Genomic DNA, 22,114 nt, shown 5'->3' with positions numbered 1-22,114 from the left:
TAATATTTATTTGTTGAAACCTTTTTGAAACGCAATGCAGTGAGAAATGGCTTTATCTTCCCCACTTCTATCCTTGTGTCCCGATTTTATGCACAATTCCAAACATACCATATTTCCTGCAAAAATTGCGCCGGCCGCTATTTAATCGTGAGAGAGGTCACGGACACACTCATTGAGGCTCATTTAATTGCTTGGGTCAGTAAGACCATTTGTAACTGGCTAATTTAGCACTCAGCTAGTAAACCTCGTCGCTTTTGGTCAATATCAGTTATCTCTTACGTTGCCTTCACCCATAAAGAAAAATATTAAAATACAGAGCTGTATTTTTCTCGGAGTTTTCAATTTGGTGTTGGTGTAAGAGCCGTGTTGCAACTATTTTTAAGAAAGTTCGCAAGAATGTTGGGCTTGGCGCTGTTCTCAAATTTCTTCAGTCATTTATGCAACCACTGAGTTATGCCTGTCAAGATTTTGCTTAACTTATGACCAGTTCCTTCAAAATACGAAGGGATACGGATTTCTTTCATTGACCTGAACAGCTCAAAGTGTATGTCCGAAAACAAAGTCAGCAAGTTCACATCTATATCCTGAAGTCAATATACCCAAAGAGTTCAGCCTTTTGTAGCTGGGACATCAGCTTTACCTTAAAGAACTCATGACTGCTTTCTTTGCGATGTTTCTTGTCACAGAGAGATGCAATGTATTTTGATTATCTTTGGATGGCTTTTTATTATGACTTAGATTCTGTAACTTTAAACAAACTTCCACATTGGTTCTTAAACATGCAACAATGCTTAAAGTTCATAAGGAGAAAGTGAGGACTGCAGATGCTGGAGATCAGATTCTAGACGAAAGTAGTGCTGGAAAAGCACAGCAGTTCAGGTAGCATCCGAGGAGCAGAAAAATCGACGTTTCGGGCAAAAGCCCTTAATCAGGAATAGAGGCAGAGTGCCTGCAGGGTGGAGAGATAATTGGGAGGGGGTGAGAAGAAAGTAGCAAAGAGTACAATGGGTGAATGGGGGTGGGGATGGAGGTGATAGGTCAGGGAGGAGGGTGGAGTGGATAGGTGGAAAGGAAGATAGGCAGGTAGGACAAGTCATGGGGACAGTGCTGCAGGACATGTTTGAAGAGCTTCAGGGCAGAGGAAATGACCTGGGAGTTGCAGTGGGAGAGGGACTCCCTGAGATTCTTGTAGAGCGAGGAGGAAAACTTTTTCAAGGCAGGCATCCTTGCAAGAGGATTTGCAGTAAGGTTAAAATCAACTAGGTAAAAACAAGGGCTGCAGATACTGGAAACCAGATTCTAGACTAGAGTGGTGCTGGAAAAGCACCACAGTTCAGGTAGCATCCGAGGGTCAGAGTCCAGAGTATGTTGTTGGGAAAGCACAGCTGGTCAGGCAGCATCTGAGGAGCAGGAGAATCGACGTTTTGGGCATAAGCTCTTGATCAGGAAAGTTCATAAGGTTTGAAGGCTTTGAATTACACTTTATAACATTAATAAGGTTAAAAGGGACTTAAAGAACATGACAACTCCTATATTTCTCCACACCTCTAAAGATATTTGGACTGAGTTTGTACTGTTTTATGCTTCCAGATGTACTGCAGGATACCATCCTCAAGAAATTGCAGCATTATTACCCGAGGGCTACATCAGTGTATATATTTTGCAACTTCAATGTAGAAAATTCTATGCTACAGTTGCTAATAGTGACTGTTCAGTAAGGAACTAGTTGCTATAATTAATTCTGTTATTACAAATGTATAACTAATGTAAAACATCTCAAATCTTTAAAGCCTAATGAATGGTACCATGCTATTAGAAAGTCAGCATTGCAGTGATTCTACCAATAGTGTCCACTCAAGAGTATGGCAAGTCATACACATGTTTATAGATATCTGATTTTACTGATGTTCAATACATTTGATCTTTTGTAGCTGACACTTAGCTTTGCATTGAGTAGGAAATCTATTTCACAAGTAGAAAGCTAAAATAACTACCATGAGCTAAATCACAATTTTTTTGTGTTTGAAGAAATTCTGAAGAAGGGTAACTGGACTCAAAATGTTTCCTCTGCTGCCTTTCCACAGTTGCAGCCAGACCGGCTTGGTTTCTCTATAGCAATTTCTGTTTTGTTTCAGATTTCTAGCACATGCAGTTTTTTCTTACACAAATGTTTTGTGTCAGCCCATTATTTTTCTTTCAAAATAGAATAATTTACGAGAGTAACATTTATTAAACATTTGTTATTAACAACAGTGCATGTGTTTTAAATAAATATTATGCGAAACAAATGTTATTTTCAAACCTCCTGATTTTCAAGGTTTACAGTGTACAACATAGGTTACATCATTTTAAGGGTATAGAAACTATAGGAGATAGACCAGAATTGCACACAATATTCCAAAAGTGGCCTAACCAATGACCTGTACAGCCACAATATGACCTCCCAATTCCTATACTCAATGCTCTGACCAATAAAGGAAAGCATACCAAATGCCTTCTTCAATATCCTACCTACTTGTGACTCCACTTTCAATGAAAATATGAACTTGCACTCCAAACTCCCTATGCTCAGCAACACTCCCCAGGACCTTACCATTAAATGTATAAGTCCTGCCCTGATTTGCCGTTCCAAATGCAACACCCCATATTTATCTAAATTAAACCCATCTGCCACTCCTCAGTTCATTGGCCCATCTGATCAAAATCCCATTGTACTCTGAGATAACCTTTGCTGTCCTCCAATTTTGGTGTCATCTGCAAACTTACTAACTATATGTCCTATGTTCACATCCAAATCATTTACATAAATGACAAAAAGCAATGGACCCAGCACAGGGGGAGGCTGAATAGACGGGGGCTGTTTTCCCTGGAGTGTCAGAGGCTGAGGGGTGACCTTATAGAGGTTTATAAAATCATGAGGGACATGGATAAGGTAAATAGATAATTTTTTTTCCCTGGGGTGGGGTAGTCCAAAACTATAGGGCATAGGTTTAGAGTGAAAGATGTAAGATATAAAAGAGACAACGTTTTCACACAGAGGATGGTGCATGTATGGAATGAGCTGCTAGAGGAAGTGGTGGAGGCTGACACAATTACAACATTTAAAATACACCTGGATGGATATATGAATAGAAAGGATTTAGAGCGATATGGGCCAAGTGCTGGCAAATGGGACTAGATTAGATTAGGATATCTGGTCAGCAAGGACAAGTTGGACTGATGGGTCTGTTTCCATGCTGTACATCTCTTTCACTCTAATTAGTACAACAAAGCACTTTTTTTTTTCAGAACAATGTCCTGTGCTCTTAAGATGTTTACATATATCCAAGCTGAACTTGAATCGAGTTATTTTTCAGGTCTATCGGGTGGGACCCTGATGTAGACTTTGAATCACTCATGAATAAAAAAGAGGCCTCATGTCCTATCTGTGAAATTGAGTAGTAAATGATCATCAACTCTATTGCTTCAGTGGTCACCAAGTAAAGCAAAGAAGAATAACCCCTACAGTGTGGAAACAAGTCTTTCAGCCCAACAAGTCCACACCAACCCTCTGAAGAGTAACCCACCCAGACTCATTGCACTACGTTTCACCCCTGACTAACGCACCTAACCTACACATCCCTGAACACTGTGGACAATTTAGCACAACCAATTCACCTAACCCGCACATCTTTGGATTGCAGGTGGAAACTGGAGCACCCAGAGGAAACCCACGCAGACACAGAGAGAACGTGCAAACTCCACACAGACAGTCACCCAAGGCTGGAATCAAGCCCGGGTCCCCAGCACTGTGAGGCAATAGTGCTAACCAGAGCCACCATGCCACCCATGCATTTTCTTCTGACTCAAATTTTGGAACAACCTTTCTGTCGAGCTAGCTACAATTGCCATTCACTGCCCCACAGCAATTTGCATGAACCAACCCCCTTCCTGGAACTTTTAATGTATGACTGTTAGTGAAGCTTATGGTCCAATATTTTGGTTGTTCAAATGTAAAATCTGCCTTAGGAAGTATGATAGCTACTGGCAGCTCACACGCAAAAGGTTTAAAAGGCCTGAGTTCTATTGATTGGTCTCTCTTCTGTTGGTTGAGTGCATCAAAGCTGGACCCAGATGAATTTCTGCCTTAAGGTGTTTGAAGAAAATCGGCTTTGAAGCAGGGAGTTCATTTTAATGGGAGCAATTATAATTAGATGATTCAGTTGTCTCTGTGATAGCAAAGAAGGTTACAACTCATTTTAGATCTTTAAGTATATCTGTGGAAAATTCTCCAAGCCCCTTCTACCCCATAAAACACTTTAGGTAATTGATATTAGATTAAATAAAACACCTGTCCTGCTGTGTGCTTAGAATGTGTAGTTGTTTTTGAAATGTTCAATGATTCAAAGCTATCAAAATAAATTAGTTCACTTGAATATGTTACTGAAATACATCAAATTTATCATTGTAGTGTTATGTGGGAGGGGGAAAGCAATACTAGTCCCAAAGCTTTATAAATTAAATAGGAAATCATTCAGATTCATCCGACATTTACTACATAATATAATATAAATCGTTGCTTTTGAGGGCTTTATGCCTTGCTAACATTGTGTCAAAATAAATTATATCACAATTTGCATTGTACTAGTAAGTGTTCCGTAATGAATATTAACAATAAAGTGTGCACATGAATATTGAATTATCTTGTAGCAACCTTGGAGAAGTTAACATGTTAAAGTATCATCTATAAGCATGGTGTTTTGCTGAAAATGTTTTTAAGGAATAAAAACCTATGATAGTATATTGGGTTTGTGTCATATGCAGGTCATATAAATCAAGACACAGAAATGTTCCATTATTCAGTCAACCAAGCAGAAAATAAGAAAATGGAATTTTCAGTTTTTACTCTACTGGATCCATTCATGAAGGAATTTCTGTTACTGTGTTATTTTATCAATCAAACAGTAACCTCCAAAAACTTACACGGAGGTAAATGGATTTTAACTAAGGTTTTTCCTCCTTTACATATTCTGTTTATATGAGAAAAATAAAGTATGATGTCTTAAAGAAGCAATTAAATTTAGGAGAACAGATAGGCATACTGATAGGGTTCACTGAATAAGGGTTGGAGACAGCTCACAAGGAAAATAAATGGTGTGTACATCAATTGAGCTGAATGGCCATGTATTAAAAGAATTATTCTGAAAATGATAATTCAAATTACATCATACTATATACACTGCAAAAGTCGAATTTGAAACTCATATTTAAAAATCATACCATTCATTATGATAACACAACTTATTCTGATCTGTAATTTACCTAAAACAGTGTAGATTTGGCACCAAGTTTGGAAATAAGGTATTTTTAGTTATGTTTTTAGATATTTTCTCTTTATTTCTTTGTCAGATATTTGAATAATTTCTGTGACATTTCCTTGTGATTCTTTTGTTGTGATAAAGAGAGTGACTGCCTCTGCCATAAAAGCTGCATTTGAACAAGTGTGGTACCAAAGAGCCCTACCAAATCTGGAGTCAATTGCAATTCATCTGTTGGAGTCATACCTGACACAATGAAGGTGGTTTTGGTTGTTGGAGGTAATTTACCTCAACTCCAGAACATTTCTGCAGGAGTAGATGCTTTCAAATTAACCTTTTCAGAGATTTTATTACATCCCTCTTGGGCAGATGGGAGTTGAACCTGAGACTCCTGAATCAGAGATAGGGACACTACTACAGTGCTACAAGGTCCCCCAATCCTCCAACTAATGCCCGAGGCTGAACCATCTTCAGCTACTTCATCAATGGCTTTCCCACCCTCATAAAATCAAAAATAGAGATAATTGCTGATAAATGCAAAATGTTCAGTACCATTTATGACTCCTCAGATATTGAGGCATTCAGTCTCCAAATGCAGCCATTCCTAGACTAAAATCAACCTTGGGCTGAAAATTTGCAAAGAATATTTATGCCACACAAGTACCAGGCAATAGCCAACTCTGACAAAAGAGCATCTAACAATCGCCCTTTCATTGGCATTGCAATATCTGAACTCCCCCCCGCCATCAACATATTGGGAATTATTGTTCCCAGAAACTGAACTGGATTAGCCATATAAATACAGTGCTAACAAGAGCAGGTCAGAGATAGGAATCCTACAGTGAATAACCCAAATCCTGACTCCTCAAAGCCGGTCCACTGTTTAAAAAACCTCAAGTCAGGAGTGTGATGAAATACTCTCCACTTACATGGATGAGTGGAACTCCAACAACACTCAAGTAGCTGACACCTCCAGGATAAAGCAATTCATTTGATTGGCATCATATCAACATACATACATTCACTCCCTTCACCACTAACACTGTGGTGTGTATGGTCTACACGATGGATTGCAGAAATTCACCAAGGATCTTTACACAGTACCTTCTGGACCCACAACACTACAATCTAGAAGGACAACAGCAGAAGATACACCAGAAAATGGGAACATACCATTTGCAAGTTCCCCTCCACACTACTCACCATTTAGGCTTGGAAATTTATTGCTGTTCCTTCAGTGTTGCTGGGTCAAAATCCTGGCACTCCCTTCTTAATAGCACTAGGGTCTACCTACAGCACATGGACTGCAGTAGTTCAAGAACACAGCTCACCATCACCTTCTCAAGGGAAACTGTAAGCGATTGTCCAGCAAGTAATGCCTACATTCCGTGAATGAATAAAACAAACATGGCCGCTCACATTTCTACTTCTTATAGCTAAGCAATTACAGACAATCTCTACTCAATTCTTGGAAAGATTAATTTCAAGTTTCAATAGTTGGGAGTTCCAGGGCCAGGAGGTTGGAATTTGCTTATGGGTACAGTTCAAGTTAGGATTACAGTTATTGTTCTGTAGAAATGCCAAAAGTCTCAAATATTACTGTGATGAAAGGTTATAACTTTCTAAAATCTTAGAAGATTAAAAAAAAATTACGTTAACAGTTATTGCCCATTCCTAGATGTCCTTGAGAGTAAACATGATTTGTTGTAGTCTGTAATAAAGGCACGCCCATATTGGTAGCAGAGTGAACTTTTGACTCAGCAGCAATGGCAGAGTGGTAATATAGGCCCAAATTAAATTTGTGTCTGATTTGTAGGAAGGTGCATAGCTAAGTAGAATTTACAGACTTAACTTATTTAAATAATTTACAAAAGACATTAAAACAATTGAGCACTTGCTGCTGCTGTTAGGATTCCAACTCAGTTCTACGTCAAATGGGTCCAAGCCAAATGGTGAAGAATAACATGAGACACAGATCTTGTCAGCATTACAAATTACTGCCTGCTAGCTATCAATCCAGTGACCCAGCTAACTTTCTGTGAAGGTTTGAGTAATCAAATGAATAAATAAACTAATTAACTAAATAACCACACTTGAAAGGCACCCTATAACAAAAACAAAAAAAAATGAATAAACGAAAGTTATATGTCATTTTGGTTAGAAATAATGTCCTTCAGTTCCTACGATATAGACTGGCTGCTGAAGGCCTCAAGCCTACTGGTGAATATCACATGCTTCTGTCCAAGGGCATCTGGGTCTGAATATAATTGTGGAATAGAAATTTGGTTTCAGAGCCTGAGATTAGTCCCCTTTTTCTCTGGTTATTTACAAGAAATCATATTATTTCAGCTCAATGACCAGCATGTTACTTGGCAGGGTGGGGTTAATCATTAAGGTTTTATTGCAGACTTGAGTTTTATGACCACCAGAGAAAAAGATGAAGCCAGGAACTGGTTCTTGAAAGGTGAAGAGTGCCATAATAGCAGGGAAACTAATATTAGCTGCCAGGAACGTAGAGATGTCCTGTGATGTTTTGAAGTTGGGAAGAAAGAAGTTCCAGAAGATATGGGGATGTTATAGAGATGACATCCTATAAAGCATGTGTTTAGGGATGCCACATTAAGTAATAGTGACCTGAGTAAGCAGTTTATTTTAAGTATCTCAGGGCAGATCATGAACTGAAAAAAATAACATGCATTGAATACACAATAAAGAATGCAATTACAACTGGGCTAACTGAGCAAGAAGTTTTAGCGTAGAAATAAATGTGACATTTAATTGGGATTTGAGTATTTTTACAGTTATGACTAGAATAAAAGAGATGACATCCTGCATGATGTTTGGATTATTTGGAAATTCTTCCAGTAGTTTTTGTGTGGTGTAATCTTGATTGTCTTTTTCCTTTTTGTAGTAAACTTTGATGGTCCTTTGTTCAAAGTACATTGGAATATGTTCAATGACTGACCAGCACAGTAAACAAAAAGAAAAATAAAACTTAAAACCTATCATCAGGGTTTCACTCTGGGATCTGACTTGTCCAGATTTACCAATAGCTGGCATCATAACACTATGAACAAACCACAAGGCCCGTATTTGCACAAAGGGAGCTTTGTTTAGCTGTCTCCAGAGCAAATAGGTAGAATCTGTTCAAGTGTTTGATGATGAAATAACTCCTAGACGTAACTTCTGTGTTAAAAACCTCCTCCTCCTCCTCTCCAACAAGTTTAAGGGTCTCACGGGCTTCTTGTCACTGATATTAAGATTACCCATTCAGCTTCCCTTGCTGCTTTCCTCCAGTTCCCTAGCTGCCTACTAAATATCCCTTGTCAGCAATTCTCCACCTTAATCCTGGACCTGCACCTTCTTCTGATTAATTTGGTTTTGTCTATACCTGATGCTTCCAGCGTTTTCTACTTTTGAGTAGATTAGCTGAATTCTGTCTGCAGGACATTGTGTATAAATTAACGCTACATTTAACATTACAGAAATGACTACATTCAAAGCATCGCATTGACTATAAAACGATGTGGTTGTGAAAAGCGTTGTATAAGTCTTTTCTTCCTTGATTTAATAATTTCCCTCAATCCTTCTTCTTAAATCTTCACTGGCTTTTATGTTCATTCCTCTCCTGTTTCTGAATATTTACCATTTGTTTTTCCCATCCCCCTCAGCCCTTTAACTATTATCACTTTTCCGGTTGCCTATCTTTGATCGATCCTCTGGCTGTAGATTGCTCGAGGCTGACTACTCGATCCCGGAGTTCCCCGGTTCCCATCTGGGGGTCTCTTCGCTCATTTATCTTGTGATCAGCAGCAGCTGATTAGGTCCGCAGCACAATTTGTGGGAGTTTCTGGTCTGAGCAATTCAATCGGCTGAATACAGGCGAGACAGCTGTCCCATAGTATATTGTTTACTAGAGGAAGCGTCTGCTCAGTTTTGCTTATTTATCCAGTTTTGTGATAGCAGTTTTTGTTTTAGAAATTCGAGCTTTTATGCTAGGTAGCTAACCAAAGTGCCTTATGGATAGTCCCGAAAGAAATTGCTGCGCTCAGATTAGAAATATGCTCACATTATGCATCATGTTCAATGAAATTTATTTTTATTCCACGACCTTCCATAAATTAACATAACCAATCCGAGGCTTCATCTCAGTCAATTTTTAGTTACTGTGTTTGAGACTAGCTGTAGCTTTTCAGTCCTTCTGCAGATATTATAAACAAGATATGTTTGCCATTTAGAAATGTAAATTCATCAGTGCAGCAACTACAATTACAGAAGCATAGAAACGCTGGTCAGTGCATTGGGATCGAAAGAGCCAATTTCTAATCCTACACACACACGAAATGCTCATATTGCAGTTACTTCAGGAGGTTTAAAGGAGATTTATTAAAGGTTTTCTTTTTCATTGTCTACATTGGTTTAATGGATTTGCCAATCGAGCAAGATACGTGGCTGTCACAGTAACAAGAGTCAAGTAAACACTGGTGTTACCCTCTTGGAGCTCGAGAACCGTGGGAAAGCTGCTCAGAAAACCCTGTAAAGATAAGCATTTGGACTTCACTGTGATCTTTTCATTATCACATAGCAGCCGGACATTCCGTGCTGTGAGGTATTGGAGGGACGGTAGAGTATCAGAAGAAAATAGGTTAATCATAAATATAAACAAAGTATTAACAAGGAGATTACCATTTAAGTTCTTGCAGCTTCGACAAAAAGGTAATATTTCAGTGCTCAGAGTCTAAGGCCGACTCCAGAGGAAACATGCTGGGGCTATACTTTAGTTTGAAAGCGAGGTCAGAGGCACTCAAACGTGCAATCGTGGATATGCAAAGAGGCCTTTACATACCGTGTTAATTTTAGTCCCGTTTAATCCAGGCCAAGTTTTAAATTTTTGAGCCAGAGTCAAACAGCTGAAATCTCGAAATCCTCATTGATGAGAAGTGAGAAACTGGCAACTCGTCCGCATTTCAGCCCGAAAACACGGATTGTGTCACTTAGAAATAAATCAATAATTTCAAACTCTTGTATACCTGTTCTATTGAAGTGGTCAAACGTAGACTAATTGAAATTGCTGGAAGGCATATGCATTACTATTTATTTTTAAGCAGCAACTCTATTTACCTATTGCCCTCGAATAGAGGCAGAATATGTTGGCTACCGTTTTGGGAGAACAAAGTGAAATGTGCTTTCCAAACTGATCTTTAATTCAATAGATGTGAGTAAGTTAAACAAAAGCAGTAATCAGCCTTTAATTTGCACATGTCAAGCCAAGCTTTGTGAGGATTAGTGTTTAAGTACTTTCTAAAGATATCAGGCATTGCTGTTGTGATTGAACCCATCTTATATCACCACCCTTTGCTATTATACAATTGAGTTGGTATTAAAGGTTTCAATGTTTCAGCTTGTTAATAGTTCTACTGATTTTACCCTTGGTAGGGTAAAACTATACAGTTAAACATATTCAGAAATTGCTAGAGACACTCAGTAGATCTGGCAGCACCTGTGGAGAGAAAACATAGTTAACATTTTCAGTCCAGTGACCTTGCTTTAGTTAAACATATTGTTTGATTGAAACCTCAACTAAGAAAGATTTCTGATCATTAAAGTAACCTTAGCATTGCTAATTATAGATTGAGCCCTACAATGACATTTTCTCCCAATGAAGACAATGAAGTCTTCATACTAGCAAAATGATCCGAGGATAGTATATATATATATATATATATATATATAGTTATGGTAATAGCAGAAACAATTTATCTATATTAACTAATATATGCATATAGAATCTTAATTTCTAGGATATTGTTATGTCTTTTGGCATTCTTGAGGAATTAAGAATGTGAGATGACAATATTTAATTGCTTAAGAATATTTATTATTAAATCCAATTATTGATTATCTTATAATAATGGGTACTATGTCATAGAGAATATAATAATTAAATATCATGAATTCACTTATGCACAGTGACTAATTTAACCAAAGTAAACATGCAAATCTGTTTCCTCCAGATATGGAGCATTGGTGTTTTGTTCAATAAAAGCTAATTAAAACATGACAATTCTACTCTAAATTTAAAAAAAATCAAATCCACCTGAAGAAAAGTTGGATATTCAAATAAATATTTTCAGAAACTTATACTTGCAGTCCAGCATAATTTCTTAAGAGGATGAATTTTCTTTGTCTGAACCCAATTTTTAAGATAGAGGAAGTCTTTGCAGATTTTGCCTCTATGGGCCACCTCTCAGAAAATTATTCTCCTGGTTCGCTTCTACTGACCCCCAATGCCTAAGTGTAAAGAAATTTCTTACAACTCTTTGTGGGACCAGAAAAGAGCCATTATTGTTTATTGTTATGTCTTATAAGAAAGGCAGAATTCTTAATGGATTATAATAATCCCTTTTCAAAAATAGTTTGCGGTAAAGATTGTAGTAGGTACAAAACCATTCATCCCTCCCTGTTTGCAATGCTTGCACCTGATAATATTTCAGATTCTCATACTGCTTAGTTCTACTTTAAATTGTTGGATTGCTTAATTGCTGGATCAGTTTGGTGATTTTATTTGCAATACTAAAATCTACAGGTTCACATTATTCCTGTAACTTTCTGGTGTAAAGAATAGCTTTCTTTTAGGGTCAGATATTTGTATAGCATGGAAACAGACCCTTCAGTACAATTTGTCCATGCCAACCAGATATTCTAAACTGATCGAGTCCCATTTGCCAGCATTTGCCCCTCATATCCCTCTAAACCCTTCCTATTCATGCATCCATCCAGATGCCTTTTAAATGTTGTAATTGTGCCAGTCTCCACCACCTCCTCTGGCTGCTCATTCCATAAGCACACCATCCTCTGTGTAAAAAGACTGCCCCTTAGAATCCCTTTTATATCTTCCCTCTTTCATCTAAACTTATACCTTCTACTTTTGGATTTGCCGCCCTGGGAAAACAACTTTGGCTATTCACCCTATCCATGACCCTCATGATTTTATAAGCCACTATAAGGTCACCCCTCAACCTCTGATGCTCCAGGGAAAACAGCCCCAGCCTATTCAGCCTCTCCCTATAGCTCAAACCTTTCAGCCCTGGCAACATTCTTGTAAATCTTTTCTGAATCCTTTCAAGTTTTTTAATGTTTTCCCTATATCAGGAAGACCAGAAGTCTAATCAATGCCCGGTTTCACTGTAACATGATATCCCAACTCCTATACTCAATGCACCAACCAATAAACACAAGTGTAACAAATGCCTTTTTATATAGCACTTTTCATCAAAATGACCCAAGGTACTTCACAAGAAGTGTAAAAAATTGGTTGAAAATAACATTTGAGCACCATAAGGAAATATTATGATAATTGACGTAAAGAAAGGTCAAAGAGGCAGGTTTTAAGGAATGCCTTAATGGAAGAAAAAGAGGCTCACAGTTTCAGTAAAAGTTGTCCAGACCTTGGGGTCTAGGCAACTCAAGACATAGTTGCCACTGGTAGAACAATTGTAATTGGAGATCAATAAGAAGCCAGGCTTGGAGAATGCAGAGGTTTTGGAAAGGATTGAATGGCTGGGAGAGAATTGAGTGATTATGGATAAGGCCATGAAGGGAATTGTAAATATCAATAAGAATATGAAAACTGAGGTATCACTGGTTCATCTGGTGTGGGAGTGATGGATGACTATAACTTTATGTAAATTGGGATATGGCAACAGAGGTTTAGATAAGTTCAAATTTTTGGATTGGTTAGCCAGAAAAACTTCCAAATAGTCATGTTTTTAAGCAAAAAAGACATGTATCAGGATTTCAGCAGAAAATATGCTGAGGAAAGGACAGAAATAGAGGAAAGAACATAGGTTGTCTTGGCTCTAGTATGGAATAGCTGGGCAGAAACATATCTTGTGGTTAAATGGGCACCAAGGTTGCAAATGGTTCAGTTTCATGTTTGAATCCCACTAAGCAGGCTTCAGTTTTTGCCAAAGTACTGAAATAGCCCTTACGTCACTGTGACAAACTTAAACCTTTCCTCCTCAACCTTCCCAACCTGTCGGCAGCTTTGACATAGCTGTCCATGCCAGCCTGTCTACAGCCTCTCCACTGGCAAACAGCTCAGTGGAACTGTTCTCATTTGGTTCCATTCTTATCAAATTGTAATGAAAGAATCACTTGCAATGGCTTCACTTCCTGTTCCTGTAACATTTTCTCTGGTGTCTTCCAAAGATCAGTCCTTATATCTCCCTCAATCTTTGCTCTAAGCGCTACCCTGAGCAGCTGCATCACTGCTTGGTTTGGGAATTGCACCGTCTTGGATCGTAAGACCCTACAACGGATAGTGAGAACAACTGAGAAGATCATTGGGGTCTCTTTTTCCTCCATTACAGACATTTACACCACACGCTGCATCCGAAAGGCTAACAGCATTGTGGACGACCCCACACGTCCTTAATTCAAATTTTCCCTCCTGCCATCTGGCACAAGATACCGGAGAATTCAGTCTCTCACAGACAGATTTGCAATAATTTCTTACCTCAGGCCATTAGGCTCCTTAATATTGTATGATCACACTCTATTCCATTTACAATTTTAAGACGACTTTTTGAATTGCTGCTAAAACAATGTTTTATTAATGATCAGTCATTGTTACATTGTAAGGTGTCCACCACTCTGCCTGTTGTCTTGTCTTGTCAGGAATAACTGTGCTGTCTTGCATGTTTTGCATTTTTCTATTCACTTTATGTTGCCCTGTGCATGACTGTATTCTTGTATAGGCTGTATGTTCACATAGCACCTTGGTCCTGGAGGAATGCTGTCTTGTTTATATTGTGCTAGCTGTATATGGTAGAAACAACAAATCAAGTTACTCTACTCTAATCCTTGATGGTGTGATCTGAAGGCAAGATATTAGTTTTCACATGTATTATGTTGATGACACCCTGTTGTACCTTGCCACCACCTCTCTTGACTAGTCCTACGTAGCTAAATAATCAGAGTATTTACTTGACATCCAGTACTAGATGGGCAAACATTTCTACCAGTTAAATTTGGACAGAGGTTTTGGTTCCCAATCCATTCCCTAACTACTGATTCCATACATTTCCCTGACAACAGTTGGAGATTAAGCAAGATTGTTCGCAATCATGGTATTACATTTGTTCCAAACTTTTATTTCTGTCATCTCTCAGAACAGCCATTTTCTTATCTATGACATTAATCCACTTCATCCCTGACTCAGCTCATTTGCTGCTGAAACCCTTATCCATGTCTTTGTTACTGCTGGTCTCGACTATCCTAATGTACTCCTGGCTGGTCTTCCACATTCTACCCTTCATAAACTTGAGGTCAACTTTGTTTTCTGAGTCTTAACACATTAAACAAGATTCTCCTGTGCTCTGTTCAGAGCATGTTTGTGGCCATTTTAATGTTTAGATAAGAGATTTGAATGTCCAGCAATTAACCAACAGTGCTACAACAAAGGATTTCACATTTTAAACAAAAATTAATATTAAAAACATTTAAACAAATACTACTAACAGCAATATATTTTAAAATATTTTCAACATAGTTTTATTGGTTGTGACAAACAAAAGCTCACTCACTTCAATAATTTCAGTCCGAGACCAAAAATCTGAACTAGTAGTGCCGTTTTATTTGTACACTTGCAAGTGGGTGCAATGTCTAATGCCAGGTAAGACAATGACAAATGCACATCAAATCCAACAAACTCTCGAAATTTATACAGTTTGAATCCCCATATTTTTTCTTATTTCATTGTTTGCCCCCTCCTCCGCTTACATCACTCATTTCCTTAAGACTGATCCCACAACTTCTGTTTATCCGGCCTTGTCAGTGACAAATGCCTATCTCTGGCTCCCATAAGGTTGTTTGACGTCATCCCATCCTTTGCTTACCATTATCTACTCCCTCCATCTGCGCTGCCCCTCACAGCATCTTATCACTAAGCCCTTTTAATTGGGGTTTGTTCCTGTGTCTCTGTACAAGTGGGAAACCTACTGTTTATAAAGGCCTCTTTTCACAGCATTTTATCTAGTGCCTGTATTTCTACTATTGTTTTGTAATCACGTCTCATGCTGACATATCATTTTTAACGGATTATATACTTCCTCTATGTAGTTCCCATTCTTGTTAACTCAGCTCTTAGCTGAGAAACAATCATAGACTAATGTGAATTCATTTACTCTGTATCAGAGCTTATAATTTGCAGAAATAACATTAATTCACCTATATCCCACATTGGTTGTTAGCATCCCCTCCATGAGTTGCCTTATCTTACAAAATTGTGAAGGTTCATTCACTTTTTTTTGAACCAACTCAAAAGCTAGGCCATAAGTCCTTTGGAATTTACTTCATTTTTCCATCTGTCGTCTGAGGTGAGGTTCTGTGGAGGTCTTTCCATTAGCTTTTGGCCATGCAACCCTCTACCTTTACTGAATTCTCAACTCTGAATGTTGCAGCTTCTTGTTCAGGTTCCTACTAGATATTGAATTACCTTTCCACAGCTTCTCAAGCTAGCTCTATTGATTGCTTTCTTCCATAAGACTCTGGGAGGGCTACGGGATTTATTTTACTGGATACAATCTAAGGAGATTTTCTATCTGCTCTCCCTCATGAAGTCCTGTTACAGTCAGAGATCCATCTGCCTTCCATGCAGCGAATAATGTGGTATTTTGCTTATATTCAGGCCTAACTGCATTGTCTGCTGTTGGTGTTCCCAACTGTGTGAGTTGCAGTCTCCAGCACAGTAAAGCTACAATTGCCTCTATCTGTTCCCAATTCAACTGATTGCTTCTGTGAGCAAGGGCACACAGATAACTTAAACAAAAAAACAGAAAGATTCCACCCTGAATCAGTATTTCCGTAGTAACGTGACACACATGACTTTGTACAGATAGAAATGCAAATTTGATACCTTTTAATTCAAAGCTTTTGTTGATTCTAGGAAAACCACAGAAATAATTTCTATATATAGTAGAGTTTTACAACTTTCTTTGCCAGAATTTCCAGCTTTCAGCTTCTTTGATTGAAATAACAATCCCAAAATGTGTCACTTGCTGTGCAAGTGTTGACACCTTCTCCCTATGACTTTCCAAGATAAACATAAGGCAGCTTTTAACAGTAATTAATTTCCATCTTGTTTCAATTGTATCAACTTTGTGATTTTTATGTGTTTCTCAATCAGGATTTTCTATTTAACACTTTAACCTCCAACTTAAAACTTAATTTCCAATAACTAGAAGTTATTTCCTAAAATATGAATTATGAACTAAGTATTTGCAGTAGCTTACTGACTACATTGGCTCTCATTCAAATAATATATTGGTTTTGAATTTCTTATCCTTGTTTATATGTCTCTTTATGGCCTGTCACTGTCTCCCTCTGTAATATTGTCTAACCCCACAATCAATAATCCCTCTAACTTTGCTTTTAGATGTGTAGATCTCCAAAATCTATATGTGGTAGCAACTTGTGATACTGGAAGACAATGCATCAGCAATGCTAATGGAGGAATGTCAGCCGTGAAGCTTAGAGGGAACAGTGCCCCAATCCAACAAGATACGTCTGATCCTCTAATTCTCAATCATAATTGCTCAATCTCAGATGGCTGTGTCTTCAGACGTCTTGGCTCCAAGTTCTGGAATACCTTGTCTCTCTAATTTGATTTTTTATCTTTAAGACATTTCTTCAAGCCTATTGCTTTGACCAAACTTTTGATAATCCTTATATGGCTTGGTGTCATACTTTATTTTTTTAATGCTCTTGCAAAGTGCCTTGGGCTATTTCATTATGTTAAAGGTGCTATATAAATTGTTGCTGGTCAAGAGTATGTGAAAAGATAGTTTGCTATAATTAGTCACTTAATAAGTTTGTGTAACTTTGATAGTTTCGGTGCTGTGACAGGAATGAGAACCTGATTTGAATGGTTCAAATATGGAATTACAGGAATTGTGGGCACAGAATTGTGAGGAGACAACATACTTAAACACTTTGGAAGTTTGGAATTGGATGATGGTTTGCAACATGGAAGGTTAATAATGGAAAGTTTGTAAAGGAGGTGAACAGGGCCACAGGAAAGATCACTTAACAATGATACCTATTGTGGGGCTAAGAAGTGAAATTGTGGGGTGAAAAAAATTGGCATAAAGGTATTTGAGGCAGCTGGAAGTGGGGAAGATAAGTTTCAGAAATATATCTGGGTGATAGGAGTGAAACTAGAGAAATAAGCAAGTGCAGTGTTAGGAGATGGGGGAAGCTTAGGGGAAATTTGGTTTGGTTAACTAGGTTAGTAATGGCAAGAACTGAATGAATAGTCTTGTTCTTAGTGATAGAAAGGTTTATGAGTTCCTCACATTTGTTGGTGAAGATGATCTAAGGATACAATGTGCATTGGGGAACAGTGGATTTGATTATTTTGCACTCCAGGATGATTCCGGACTAGTGAACCATTTTGGCAGGTAAGATTAATATAGAATAATGAAGAAAAGTCCAAATTAACAGTCCAAAAATGCTACTCAGTACAAACAGAATTTGACAAACTCAATTACATAGTTAGTAGCTCACATAGGTAAAATACTAACATCCCTTTTATTATAATCCAGAGTATTCTCCAATTCACCGTGAGTATTGTCTTGGATAAGAAGATCTTGCATTTTATACCATCTTTCATGAAGTCAGGATGTCTCTGAATGCTTTGGACCCAGTGAAATTAGCTAGTTTTGTAATGCAGGATATGTGGTGGGCAATTTCCATATTGCAGGTTTCCACAAACAGCAATGAGATATTGATCTGTGTCCCTTAGTTATATTGATTCAAGCATAAATATTCACGAGAATACTACAGAAAATTCTCTGACTTTCCTTTGGACAGTGTCATCTAATCTTCAATACACATTTGTGAGGGATGATGGGACTTAGTTTAATGTCTCATGTAAAAGCTGACACCTACAACAATACAGAACCCCTTCAGTCCTTCAGTGAAATATTAGCCTAGATTATGTGCTGAAGTCTCTGGCTCAAATCCACACCTTCTGACTCAAGCAGGCTGTTGCTACGAAACTAAAGCTAGTACCTCAGCCAATAATAATAATGAAAATAATAATGATAAATTCATAAACTCAAAAAGAGAATGGACTTTGTTGGGTGAAAAAGGACCAAGGTTTACCTAGTTCTGCAACATAGCCAGTTTTAAGATGAGAAAAACCTGCCAATGGTGGAAAGCTTTTGGAACAATAAGTTTAAGCTTCTTCCAAGTTGTCTGCAATTATACAATAAAAGCAATGTGCTTTGGATGCAGGAAATCTACAATAAAAGCAAAAAGTGCTAGAAAAATTCAAGTTCTGGCAACATCCGTGGAGAAAGAAAAACACAGATGATATTTCAAGTCCAATGTGACTCTCCTGTGGAAATTATCCTTTACCATGTCTCTTTTATCATATGCTATATCCCAGAGTATTTAACTTATATTTGACTGTATCGATGCATTTTGCTTTCACAGTTTCATGAAGGAGTCAGTACAGACCTTGAACACTCATTCATCAACAAGGTTTTTGCACACTTTTTCTAAATTTATTCCTTGCATGATGTTTTCTGAAAGAGCCAGACAATAGTTTAAACACTCATTCATGACTAAAGCACATCTTTTTCCTGAATTTACTCCTTCCGTGCATGCATTCACATTTGACTGTTCTAGGCAAATTAAACTAACTTGTTGTGCTCTACATTATCTGATCCCATTTAAATCATAAAAACAGAAATCTTGTCAGATCTTAACTTCCAAGGAGAACTTGCTCAATTTACGTTTACCCTCATAAATCTATTTCTCTATCCTCTTACTCTTTCTAAGAGTGGCAAATGGAGTTTAATTTAGATAAGTATGAGGTGCTGAATTTTGGGAAAGCAATCTCAGCAGGACTTATATACTTAAAGGTAAGGTCTTTGGGAGTGTTGCTGAACAAAGAGATCTTGGAGTGCAGGTTCATAGCTCCTTGAAAGTAGAGTCACAGGTAGATAGGACAGTGAAGAAGGTGTTTGGTATGCTTTCCTTTATTGGTCAGAGCATTGAGTATAGGAGCTGGGAAGTCATGTTGCGGCTGTACTGGACATCGTTTAAGCCACTGTTGAAATATTACATGCAATTCTGATCTCCTTCCTATCGGAAAGACGTTGTGAAACTTGAAAGGGTTCAGAAAAGATTTACAAGGATGTTGCCAGGGTTGGAGGATTTGAGCTATAGGTGGGGCTGTTTTCCCTGGAGCATCGAAGGCTGAGGGGTGACCTCATAGAGGTTTATAAAGTCATGAGGGGCATGGTAGGATAAATAGACAAAGTCTTTTCTTTGGGGTGGGGGAGTCCAGAGCAAGAGGGCATAGGTTTAGGGTGAGATGGGAAAGATATAAAAGGGACCTAAGGGGCAATGTTTCCACACAGAGGGTGGTGCACCTATGGAATGAGCTGCCAGAGGAGAAGTGGTGGAGGCTGGTACAATTGTAACATTTAAAAGGCATCTGAATGGGTATATGAGTAGGAAGGGTTTAGAGGGATATGGGCCAGGTGCTGGAAAATGGGACTAGATTAGGTTGGGATAGCTGGTTGGCATAGACGAGTTGGACTGAACGATTTGTTTCCCTGTACATCTCTATGATTCTAGTTATCAATTAATCTTTTCATACACTTTAGCACAATGTTTTATTCCTTTTAAGGGACTAAGTCTTGCTAGCAAGTTGACCATTTATCGCTCATTTGTAATTGCCTCTGAGAGGGTGGTGGTGTGTATTTGATTGGATTTCATAGGTGAATGCAGCAAGACCTGAACAATGTCTATGCTTGGACCAAAATGTGGCAAGTAGCATTTGCACTACACAAATACCAGGGAATGACCACCTCCAACTAATGTCCCTTAAGATTCAATGGTGTTACCATCACTGAATCCCAACTATCACCATCCTGGGTGTTACCATCGATCAGAAACGGAACCGGACCACCTATATAAGTAGATGGCTACAAGAGCAGGCCAGAGGCTAGGAATCTTGGAGCAAGTAACTTACCTCCTAATTCCACCGTGTTTGTCCATTGCCTACAAGTTACTAGTTAGAAGTGTGATGGAATATTCCCACTTGCCTGGATGAGTACAGCTCCAAAAACATTATAGTTTAAACACTCATTCATGACTAAGGCTTTTGCACATTTTTTTCCTGAATTTACTCCTTCCATGCATGTGCTCACGTTTGACTGTTCTAGGCAAATCTTACCCTCCAAGGAGAACATGCTCAGCAGTCTGTTTGTGTGGCACCACATCAGCAAACATTCACTCCCTCCACCACTGATGCTCTGTAGCAACAGGCTGCAAGTACATGGCAGAAGTTCACCTAAGGTCTTTTGAAAGCATCTTCCATATCCACAACCACTTCCATCTAGAAGGACAAGGGCAGCAGATACATGAGAACACATCTATCTGCAATTTCCTTTCCAAGCCACTCACCATCCTGACTTGGAAATATATCACCATTCCTTCAGTGTTGTTAGATCTGGAAACCAAATCATCCGCCGACATTTCCGCCACATCCAAACAGACCCCACCACCAGGAATATATTTCCCTCCCCACCCCTTTCCGCCTTCAGCAAAGACCGTTCCCTTCATGACTACCTGGTCAGGTCCACGCCCCCTACAACCCACCCTCCCATCCTGGCACTTTCCCCTGCCACCGCAGGAACTGTAAAACCTGTGCCCACACCTCCTCCCTCACCTCTATCCAAGGCCCTAAAGGAGCATTCCACATCTATCAAAGTTTTACTTGCACATCCACTAATATCATTTATTGTATCCGTTGCTCCCGATGCGGTCTCCTCTACATTGGGGAGACTGGGCGCCTCCTAGCAGAGCGCTTTAGGGAACATCTCCGGGACACCCGCATCAATCAACCACACCGCCCCGTGGCCCAACATTTCAACTCCCCCTCCCACTCTGCTGAGGACATGGAGGTCCTGGGCCTCCTTCACCACCGCTCCCTCACCACCAGACGCCTGGAGGAAGAACGCCTCATCTTCCGCCTCGGAACACTTGAACCCCAGGGCATCAATGTGGACTTCAACACTTTCCTCCTTTCCCCTTCCCCCACCTCACCGTAGTTCCAAACTTCCAGCTCAGCACTGTCCCCATGACTTGTCCGGATTTGTCCTACCTGCCTATCTCCTTTTCCACCTATCCACTCCACCCTCTCCTCCCTAACCTATCACCTTCATCCCCTCCCCCACTCACCCATTGTACTCTATGCTATTTTCTCCCCACCCCCACCCCCCTCGAGCTTATCTCTCCACGCTTCAGGCTCACTGCCTTTATTCCTGATGAAGGGCTTTTGCCCGAAACTTTGATTTCGAAGCTCCTTGGATGCTGCCTGAACTGCTGTGCTCTTCCAGCACCACTAATCCAGAATCTGGTTTCCAGCATCTGCAGTCATTGTTTTTACCTCGTTAGATCTGGAACTCCCTTCCTAACATTATTCTAGCACTACCTATGCCAAAAGAACTACAATAATTTAAAAAGGCAGTTCACCATCTCGGGGGCAACAAGGATGGGCAATAAAAGCTTGCTATGCCAATATCACATTGATGAAGTTTAAAAAAGTACTCTTTTGGTATGGAAACATAGAGTTGTGTAACTAAACTAATCATCCAAAGGCTTAGGACAGTAGTTCAAAATAAAAAAGATACACCAAGCAGGAGCATCATCATTGTGGGGAAGCCCCAGCACAGGGAAGCTTGTGGCTGCAGCTGGAATCACACTCCTCCAAACCCTCCTGGAGCATTATCCGCACC

This window comes from Chiloscyllium plagiosum, unplaced genomic scaffold (assembly GCF_037043375.1).
Source record: "Chiloscyllium plagiosum isolate Xiang-an unplaced genomic scaffold, Cpla_swu_hap1 HiC_scaffold_16, whole genome shotgun sequence".
Lineage (NCBI taxonomy): Eukaryota > Metazoa > Chordata > Chondrichthyes > Orectolobiformes > Hemiscylliidae > Chiloscyllium > Chiloscyllium plagiosum.
Note: the sequence above shows the minus strand (reverse complement) of the source record.